Consider the following 11,246-nt stretch of genomic DNA (forward strand, 5'->3'; position numbering starts at 1 on the left):
CGTTTTACTTTTTTAAGATACGTTCAACATATTTTCAGTATTTAACTTACTTTTTTACAACTGAGTGACTAATTGATTACATTTTACGCAAGTTCATGGGCTAACTGCATATTTTATGTAATTTCAAGGGGTTATTGGAATGCTTTAAACGTTTCAGGGGATCAATCAAGATTTTTGAACAAGTTCAGGGGCAAATGATATATTAAGCTTTTAATTTATTATTGTATTATGACTTAATACATTATTTGCTTCCGAAAATTGTGTAAAAAGCTTGATTGGTCTCCTGAACTTTTAAAGTGTTCTGATAGCATCCTCCACTTGCATAAAATGTTTAGTTAACCCCGAGAACTTGTGTAAAAATGTAATCAATTGATCACTCGATTGCAAAAATGTTAGAATGTTATTACATAATTCAAAAATAGATTAAAAATGAAAATTATTACTTGCTCAACTATAAAACATGTCTTCTCTAATATTAGAACCGCATATCCCGATCTTGGTCGTTTTACTTTTTTTAAGACACGTGCAATACATCCAGGACCGTTTCTGACCTTTTAGAGGCCCGGGGCGAGATGATAAATTTAGAGGCTGAATGATTTTTTAATTATAAAGAATAAAGTACTAATTTAGTCATATGGTTATTAGGAGATAGTAATTAGCATTCATATACAAAATAGTGCAATTTTAAGCTTAACATTTATCAATTGGTACATTTTCAAGCTTAATTGACGAAAATGCGGTCTTTTATGTGTAATTTCTTATTCTATCCTCACTCCAACCTCCACCGATCTAGTCACTCAATATGGAAAAAACTCATTTTTAATGTTAATGGAAAAAACTCATTTTTAATCAACTAGATTTGAAATTGCGCCAACTCGTACACTTTATGTTTAAGATTGCAATATTTTTTATACGGAAGCTAAATTAGTAGTGCAATAGTAATGAGTATACTAACTAGAATTATTTGTTTACTAAAATAACAAGTATATGTGTCATGTAAAATTGCAAGAAGTAAATAAGTATATTATTTTTCATAGTGATAAACTAAGGTGAGGGAGGGGGAAAAATATTTGAAAGTAATTAAAAAATGGGAAGAAAGAGGTTCGAACCATCAATCTCAATAAATGGAAAAAAAATATATATTTGATAGTGATAAAATAAGGTGGGTGAGGAAAAAAATATTTGAAAGTAATTAAAAAATGGGAAGGAAGAAGCTCGAACCCTCAAGTACAACCCTGGGTGTATGTGCTGTTTGTGTGGTATGTGATGCCTGAGGATCCGCCATGTTGCTTTTGGGCGGTGGCTCTAGATAGGATGTCCGCATCATTCTCTCATTCTTTCAAAGAACTGGACGCTGATTTGTTCTTGTCAAGCTCCAAAGGACCATCTGGTTTCCACGGGCTAATGTCACGGACGTTGAAAGCTGGTGACATTTTACCAAGCTAATTTGGCAACGCTATATGATAGGCATTGGCATTGACCTTCTTGATGACTTTGTATGGCCCGTATTTTCTTGGTCGAAGCTTACTGCTTGGGGCGTTGGCGAGTCTCTCTTTGCCCAAATAGACCATAACCTCATCCATAACTTCAAACTGTAGGTCCCTGCGGTGTTCATCCGTCGTAGCTTTTAATTTTTGGTTTCTCTCCTCAAGAGTTTTCTTCACCTCTTGGTGCATCTGTACACAGTCTTTGGCTAGCTGGTTAGCAGTCACATTCCCCTTAAGAAGATGTGCTACATCAAGAGTATGATTCGAGGTCTTCGTATATACCACCTCAAATGGTGACTTCCCTATTCCCGAATGTACAGATCCATTGTAGGCAAAATCAGCTTGGGCTAAAACCACGTCCTACATCTTAGGCTTATCCTTACACTTGCCGTGTAGTAAGTTTCCCAAAGTCTGGTTAACCACCTCTGTCCGACCGTCTATTTGAGGATGGGCGGTGGTACTAAACTTCAGAGAAGTATCAAAAAGATCCCACAACGTCCGCCAGAAATGACTTAAGAACTTTGTATCTCAATCTGAGATAATGCTTTTCGGTACGCCATGTAGTCTGACTATCTCTTTGAAGAATAGCTTGGCAATCGCTGAGGCATCGTTAGTCTTCCGACATGGTATGAAATGCGCCATCTTCGAAAACCTGTCAACAACGGAAAAAATGGAATACATGCCTCTTTGAGTTCTGGGTAATCCTAGGACAAAATCCATAGATAGATCCTCCCATATAGTTTCTGGTACAGGCAGGGGTACATGCAAGTCGACGTTTGTCGTGTGTCCCTTGGCGGTCTGGCAGATATAACATTGTTCTACTAAGTAGGCCACATCTCTCCTCATCTTAGGCCAGAAATAACGGGAGCTCACTGCTTCATATGTTTTGTCTCGCCCAAAATGTCCTCCTAGACACCCGCCATATAGATCCTGAACAACCTTCTCACGGATGGAAGTGCATGGTAAGCAAAGTTGGTTGCCCCTCATAAGATACTCATCCATCAAGTGATACGCCCTATCTCCATGCTGGTGCTGACACTTTTCCCAAATACAGCCAAAATCTGGATCCGACCTGTATTCTCCTCGGATGTGTTCAAAACACTCGACCTCCAGGTTCACTGTCTTTAATAGTGACACCCTTCGGCTCAGGGCATCCGCCATCTTGTTCTGTTTTCCAACCTTATCGATAAGTTTATAGGGGAACTTATCTATGAAGGCGGACCATCGGGCATGCATGGAGCTTCGGAGTTGCTTCTGACTTCCCAGGTACTTGAGAGCTTGGTGGTCAGTGTAGAGGATGAATTCTTTCCCCACCAAGTAATGCTCCCATATTTTCAACGCTCTAACTACATCATAAAATTCTTGATCATATGTCGCCCATTTTTGCCTTGCTTCACAGAGCTTCTCACTGAAATATGCAATGGGCCTCTTTTCTTACATCAAGACACCACCAATCCCAACTCCACTGGCATCACATTCAACTTCAAACAGTTTATCAAAATCGGGGTAAGGCAATACGGGCGCAGTGCTCAACCTTTCCTTGATCAAGGCAAAGTTCTCCTCTTGAGCATCCGCCCACTCAAACCCTCCTGATATCCCTTACGTTCCTAGGATTAGGCCACTCTCTGATAGCTCTCACCTTCTCCCCATCCACTTGGATCCCATCGCCACTAACCACAAACCCAAGGAAAACCAGGCTTTCCATAACAAAATCGCACTTCTTAGTGTTGGCGTATAACTAGTGTTTCCTCAATAAGTCAAACATTATCTGCAAGTGCTCCACATGTTCTGCTAGGGTCTGGCTATGAATCAGAATATCGTCAAAATACACCACTACAAATTTCCCAATTACCGAGCGAAACACCTGATTCATCAGCCTCATAAATTTACTGGGGACGTTAGTCATCCCAAATGGCATCACTAGCCACTCATACAATCCATCTCTGGTCTTGAAGATGGTCTTCCACTCGTCCCCAGCTCGAATTCGTATCTGATGATACCCACTCCTAAGATCAATCTTGGAGATGACTCTGGATCCGCCCAGTTGATCCAGCATATCATCCAGCCTTGGGATAGGAAACTTGTACTTGATAGTGATCTTGTTAATAGCCCTACTGTCGACACACATCCGCCAAGACCCATCCTTCTTGGGTGTAAGTAAAGTTGGAACAGCGCATGGACTCATGCTCTCCCTGACGTATCCCATCTCAATGAGCTCCTCCACCTTTTATCTCATGATGTCATTCTCCTTTGGACTCATCTGATAATATGGGAGGCTTGGTAAACTAGCCCCAGGCACAAGATCAATATGATGTTGGATGTCCCTCAAAGGTGGTAAGCCACTTGGGAGCTCTTTAGGGAACATGTCTCGATACTCACCAAGTAGGTGGGTCACTTCATTCGACATCTCATCCCCACCCTCTTGGGATGTTACATGATTCGCCTTAACCATCACAACATACACTAGCTGACTCTCCACACATTCGCTTATGAAAGACTTGTATGTGGGACATATTACCAAGGTAGACTTTTCGTTGACCTTTGGTTCTCTCATCATTGGCGTAAGTACGAACTTCACCCCATCCTTGATAAATCTGTAAGTATTCCTCCTTCCTGCATAGATGGCATCCCTATCAAACTGCCATGGTCTTCCTAATAAGAGGTGGCAAGCATCCATATCAACCACGTCATAATAGACTTCATCTGTATATCCACCAATCTCAATGGGCACTTTACACCTCTGGTCCACTTTAAGTTCACCCACGTTCTTGATCCACCCTACCCTATATGGGCCAGGATGTGTCTCCACCAACAGCCCGAATTTCTGAACGGTGCTACTGCTCACAATATTCTCCTGGATGCCACTATCTATTATGAGGTTGCATCGCCCTCCTTTCACAAGACATCGTGTCCTGAATAGTTGGTGTCTTTGATCTCCTTCTATCCGGTTGGAGACCAACAAACGCCTTACCACGTACAAGGCGTATCTATCTTCATCTGCTTCATCATCCTCACCATCTAGGGGCTCACAAAACACTTCATCCCCTTCTTCATAGTCATTATCATATTTCTCCACCACGCTGGCACTCTTCCTCCTAGGGCACTCGTTGGACCTATGACCTGGTTCATTGCACCTAAAACATTTAAAAGGTGATGGCTTTGCTAATGGATTATTGCTCTTAGGTACAGGCCCCTCTTTATAAGGTCTGGTATCTCCTCCAGATCCCCTTCCCATATTGATGACCCTTGCCCCACTGGCACTCGCCAACTGTTTGCCTTTGTCATGGTACTTCGCATTATCCCTTACCCCAGACGTATGATCGACATTGGTGGACCTACTAGATCGCACAGTCAGTTGTGATTCGGCCTTAAGAGCTAAATTCCTATCATCTTGTACCCGAACCACCATCTGTGTGCCAATACGATCCTTAATATTGTATCTCAACCCTTCTAGATACCTAGAAGTCTTTTGGCTTTCTGTTTTCGACAAGTTAGCCCTTATCGAAAGTCTCAAGAACTCTAAGGTATACTTATGGACACTTCGGGTTCCTTGAGAGCATCCCTTGTATGAACTGTAAATATACTGCTCATAATCTGGCAGTAGGAACCGCTCCCTCAACATCGCCTTCATCCGTAGCCAAGATTTGATCGGATCTCTGCCCCCTCTTCTTCTTTCTTCCCTCAACTGATCCCACCAAACTGATGCACCACCCTTCAGACGATACGCCACCAACCTCACTTTCCTTTCATCAGGAATCCCAGCATAATCAAAGAAACGCTCAACTTCAGACAACCAGTCTAAGAATCCCTCTATATCTAGCTCACCTCCAAAAGATTGTAAGTCTATTTTTAGCTCACCCATCTGTGGAGGCGACACAATTGCCAAGTGCAGTCTGGATGGGGGTGACTGTGGTAGTGTGGGTTGTCTCTAGTGCTGTTGTTCAGGGAATCCTTCCCTCCCCTGGTTTGATTCTCCCGTGGTTGGTCAGATTAAGTCCAGAACCTCCAGTTTGAAGTTTTCGAGGGAGGTGGATAACTTCTGAAACCGTTGGTCGGTTTACCTCTGCCGCTCAATACTGGCTTGGATCTGCTCCACGAGGTGCTCCTTCAGCTCTTCATACCTCCAGTCACTGGCCTCCATCGAATCTTACGGTTGTCGAGGTTGAACCATTGCCAATAGAAGTTTTGGGTCGGGAAACGATTGACTCTGATACCAACTGATATAGATTGAAAGCGATAAATGAAGGTTTTAATCGTAAACCCACAAAGATGTTCTTCTCTAGCTAGACTAGAAGGAGTGAATCCCAAGATAAAGGTATAAACCTTGAGTTCTCAATGAGAAAGAGTTTGATTGATAAAAAGTTAGGTATCCTTACAAAAATAGGGTTAAAATACATCCCCTAATGACAACAAAGACAAGGACTACCCTACTAGGGTTACAATAAGGTTATCGACAGAAGGGTAAAATAGATAACATGCCCAGACAATTAGTACAAAGGTACATGTACGGAATCTCAGGGTTGTTGGGGAGTTCCTTCGTGAGGAAGTAAGCCTAAGGATCCACCTAAGAATAGATGTTGATGCGCCCTCTCGTATACTCCTAGATCCGCCCTTTTCGTACACCCCTAGGATCCGCCCTGATGAGTACAACCATGGGTTTACGTGTTGTTTGTCTGGTATGTGGTGCCTGAGGATCCACCAGGTTGCTTTTGGGCGGTGGCTCTAGATAGGATGTCCGCATCACTCTTCTCAACCGTTGCTCCTCCTCGGTTCCTTGGCGGCCCAGGAAGGATTGGGACCTATGTCTTCTCCAATGTGCTGGGATGGAGGTTGTGGTCACTCACATCTACCGGGAGGGCAACCAACCAGCGAACGCACTTGCTCGTTTCAGCCTCTCTGCCGAGGGTCTTCATTGGTGGCACACGTGCCCCCCGTTTTGCAGTTCATTTGTTTTCGATGATCTTTGTAACATTGCTCACCTTCGCTTTTCTTAGCTCGCTTTTGCTTTCTTATTTTTTATTTATTTTTCTATTTTCCCTCCCTCTGTAAACACTTTTTAATTTATTTATTGATTCTTTGGATTTTGTGGGGCTAGGTTGGAGGGGTGTCTACTTAGTCGGGATGTCTACGCCCTGGTTTCACATCGTCCCTACTTTCATTAAAAAAACTAAAATTTCACATAATTTTGTACACACGTATAATTATTTATTGTTTTCTCACACCTTCTTTTTTCCACTTCTTGTCATTCTCCTATGCATTCAATTATGAGCATTTATAGTAATAGTGAGAGCAGTGACAGAGCCAGAAAATCAGAGTTGAGGGGGATAATTTTAGACGTGCAATTAGGGGCAATTTTTTAAAATCCAATCCGTTAGGATTGGCCAAAAATTAACTCACTCAACAAACGCATTGCTAACAAATCGAACTCTATCCGGGTTCTACACTATTTGATTATATTCCAATTGTTGCTTGGTTTTAGTTGGAAGAAATTGTAATTGGGAAGCGAATGCAAAGAATCTATTATGTTGAATTCCTTTTACTTAAATGTTTTTTGTGTACTAATTGGTTTACAACCAATTTTCTTATGTAGCAGAGTTCATCTCTACGTTTTTTCTTAATAAATATCATTTTTTTGAAAAGAAAAATTCAAACAAAGCTTTCAATAATACAAAATATTATTTCTCTAAATAATATATAAAGAACATAAGGGAAAAAAAGAAAGAAAAAAAAATAGTTTTAAATAAAACAACAAACCAAATCACATAATAATTCAATATAACATTAGAGTAAAAGAAGACAACAACTAATAACAACAAATGAAAATACAGAATCTTTCGCAGAATAACAATCATCATTCCATCATTTTCTTAATTTTGGGTATAGCTTTCAAAGGTACAAGCTTCTTAACAGCTATTCCCAACTTTTCTTTCATATCTATTTCATCAGGATGATACTCCCAATCAAAACTATGAAGCAATGAGCCAACCATGAGATGAAGTATACGATGAGCCAACGCCATTCCCACACATATCCTTCTTCCAGATCCAAATGGAATCAACTCAAAGTTTTGACCTTTATAATCAATATTAGATCCTAAAAACATCTCAGGCTTAAAACTCAATGGATCCTCCCAAGCTTCCGGGTCTCTTCCTATTGCCCAAGCATTTACAAAAACTTGCGTATTTTTTGGTATAACATATCCCATAAATTTTGTTTCTTCTATTGTGTTTCGTGGAATTAAAAATGGAATTACTGGATGTAATCTCATTGATTCCTTAATCACTGCTTGTAAATATGGCAATTCATCTATGTCACTCTCTTTAACTTTTTTTTAGATCCAATGACTCGATTAAGTTCTTCTTTAACTCTTTGCATTGATTCTGGGTTATGGAATAACTCTGTCATTATCCAATCAATAGTTCCACTGGTAGTTTCTGTTCCACCAAAAAAATATTTCCTGGATATACATGACATATAAGAGTCTTATAATATTTTATCATTAAGCATATAAAATCTAATTAGGCCCTTCGGTATTCAATTACAAGTAGTTAAGTTAATAATCTCTAGACACATTTATGATAAAAAGTCAAATTATTTTCTATTTTATCTGTTTTATATAAACAAACCAAGCTACAATTCAACATATTGCTACTTCATCTATTTCATCAAAAGACATCCATATAAGAACATATATAATGAAATATATATTATAAATATAAAATATTAAAACAAGTTTAGATGGAAATCATTTTGGGTTTCACTAATTCATCCTATAGACATAGGAGTTTTAAAATTATGCAACCTTTCAATATAATTACAAAAGAAAACTTCTACTATATACCTTTCGGCTCCCTATCTCGGTAAAATTTAAGGTTGTGGTGATTTCTGCCCCCTGTTTCTAAATTTTTTATCTCTGATTCTACGTTAGTACCCAAAATTGACCCAGATCCCGTTAAGTCCTTTGTAAATCCAAAATTTCAATTTCTTTGGGTTTGTTAGGCCTCTCTAAGTCCAACTTTCTATTTTTTTCTGTTAGACATTTTTTAAATCGAAATTTCTAAATTTTTTACCTATTACGCTCTAAATAATACAACATCAACCCAATCCAACCCAACTCAATCCAACTACTGATGTTCAACACAAAAACGATACAACTCATGAAATATTTTCAAAACAAACACAAATTGTAAAATAGTTTAAATTTTTAACCAAAAAAAAGTGTTAATATTTCTTTAAATGAATTAATTACCATTATGATTATGATCATATTGTGAGTTGACATCTTCTCATCTCCTCCACCTTTTCCATCACCTTCAAACTCCAAAACAGAATCCAAAAAGTCCTTAGTCTCTCTTTCTTTTCTTGATTTTCCTTCTTCAATCCTTTCATTCATAAACTTCTCCACTACATTCATAGTTCTTCCCAAAGCCATTTCCATCTTCTTCCTGATCCTCTGCGGATCAAACACTTTCAATAACGGGAAGAAGTCAGCCAGATTAGGCTTCCCACTCAATTTTACGAACTCATCCATTGCATCAAAGAACTCAGAACCTTCTTCAGAATGAGAATCTATTAAATCCCTGGAAAACACAAGGTTTCCGATCAAGTTAAATGTCATAACAAAAACATACCTAGATAATACTATTTCTCCTGATTCTCCTCTAGAACGAGCTTCTGCTGCATCTTCCTCGATGAATCTTATCATCTTGTCGACGCAATTTCGCCGAATGTTAACAGAATCGATGACTTTCTTGCCGGTGGTGAGCTCAAGTGTGACTCAACGGCGTAGCATTCGCCAATTGGAGCCGTAACGGCAGAGACCAAGAGATCCTTTGTTGTAGTTACGAGCAGTTAAAGCTTCGGGAACTTTTCTGTCGGAAAATGGAACGTCGTGATTCTTGAAAAGATGTTCAGCTGCTTTGGCGGATTGAATTACAAGGGTGTTAGTGAACCCGAGTCTCAACCAAATTACTGGACCGTACTTGAACCTAAGTTCGTATAAACTCAGGTGTGGGAGGTTTCCGAGATCGAAGATGTTGCCGATGATTGGCCACGCCGGTGGCCCTGGTGGTCGGTGCTTGGAAGCAGTTCTTGAATGTCTCCGGTTCAAAATCAGAGTTATTAAACAAAGGAAGAGGAAAACAAAGCAAGCAAGAATAAAGCTCCACTCCATTTTGAGATAGGATTGTAAAAGAATAAAGTGCACTTACAAAAGAGGAAATTTTATAACATGGGAGATTGGCTTAATACATCTGTTATACATGACCTTCCTAATAATCAAAATGGCTGGTATAGCCTATTGACTTCGTGTGTTGATTGGTCTTAATTATCGAGTGTACATTTTAATGGAAAGTCAAGGTTGTACAGTTTTATGTCTAAATTGAAAGTTGTATATCAAATTCTAAAATATGGTAAATGTTGTACACCAGATATATAATTTACCCGCTTTATCAATTTTCAAAAATTCTAAACATAATTATATTCAATAATTTTATATTTCTCAATGGAATTTATAATCGAAATATGTCCCGGCACATGTAACTAAAAATATCAAATAAATAAATAATTACAAATTTTTGAAAATTTGTAGGCCAGTTGAAGTTTTGGATTTTTTTGAAGAAACGAAATTTTGGAGTTAATGAATGCAATTGGATAAAAAAAATATAAAATTATTAAATGTAATTAAAAAAACTATGGGTTATTTGAATGTAATTCAATAAAAATATGAGTCATTTAAAACTTTTTAAGATTAAGAAACAATTATAATTTTAGGTCAAATACGGCCAGCTTATATACTAAGTCTAATATATCTAACAAATCATTTAATAACATGAGTAATACATATTATTTTATTGAAAATAATTATCGTTAAGCGATATATATTTACATATCATATTAGTTAAATATATCAGGTATGGTGCTTTCTATGATTATTTTGTTTTAGTCATACTTCATCGATAAAAAAAACATTCTGAGGTCCTGATTTTTTATTTGGATACATTATGCATTTGATCTTTTATTTTTAATCAAATTAAGCCCTTTGTGATAAAAAAAAAGTTAGCTTTGAGCATAAAACTCGGTTAACATAGTGTTATTCGGTCGAAATTTGTATATCAATAGTTTGAAAACAATTTTTGATATGTATAATATGGTTATAGAAAAACTGTAAAAAAAAATGTATTTCAAATTGTAAAATATATAATTTCAAACACAGATGAAACGAGTAACGCTTTTTTAACCGAATTAAATTTTCATAACTAGCTCATTCAATAAATAATGGCTTAATACCACAAAAAAAAAAATTCAGAAACTTTAATGTATCACATTGAATTAATTTCATACTTTGAAAATATAAAGTAACTGTAGAATCTACTATTTTTCATTAAATAAAAAAAAAGTTCAACCATACAATTATTTTGTAATTACAAGTTCTGCGGGGTCCTCTTTACAGAAGAATAAAATTTCAATTTCACTACCAAGATGTAAGTGTACAATGATAATGAAATTATAGTTTCATTTTAATATTTTTTTTATATAATTAATTATTTGAATTTCTATTGCATTTTAAATTGTGCAAAATTAAGCTTTTTCAAACCAAATGATGGGATATTTTTGTCTTTTTTTATCACACTAATTGACTAGAGAGACACATAAAGCATGTAGCTTTAGTTGGAGATATGATTGTATGTTGTAAGATGATTTATTTCGTTTTTTTAAGAAAAAAATGCAATTGTTTTATTTGTAGAAAATTTTATAGTG

The 11,246-nt window shown here is 37.5% G+C and overlaps 1 pseudogene; it reads right to left on the minus strand.

Moving 5' to 3' along the window:
• Positions 1–7,204: 7,204 nt before the first annotated feature.
• LOC136208411 (iridoid oxidase-like) lies at positions 7,205–9,729 on the minus strand (annotated as a pseudogene).
• Positions 9,730–11,246: the final 1,517 nt, after the last annotated feature.

The sequence above is a fragment of the Euphorbia lathyris genome, chromosome 10 (genome assembly GCF_963576675.1).
Source record: "Euphorbia lathyris chromosome 10, ddEupLath1.1, whole genome shotgun sequence".
Classification (NCBI taxonomy): Eukaryota; Viridiplantae; Streptophyta; class Magnoliopsida; order Malpighiales; family Euphorbiaceae; genus Euphorbia; species Euphorbia lathyris.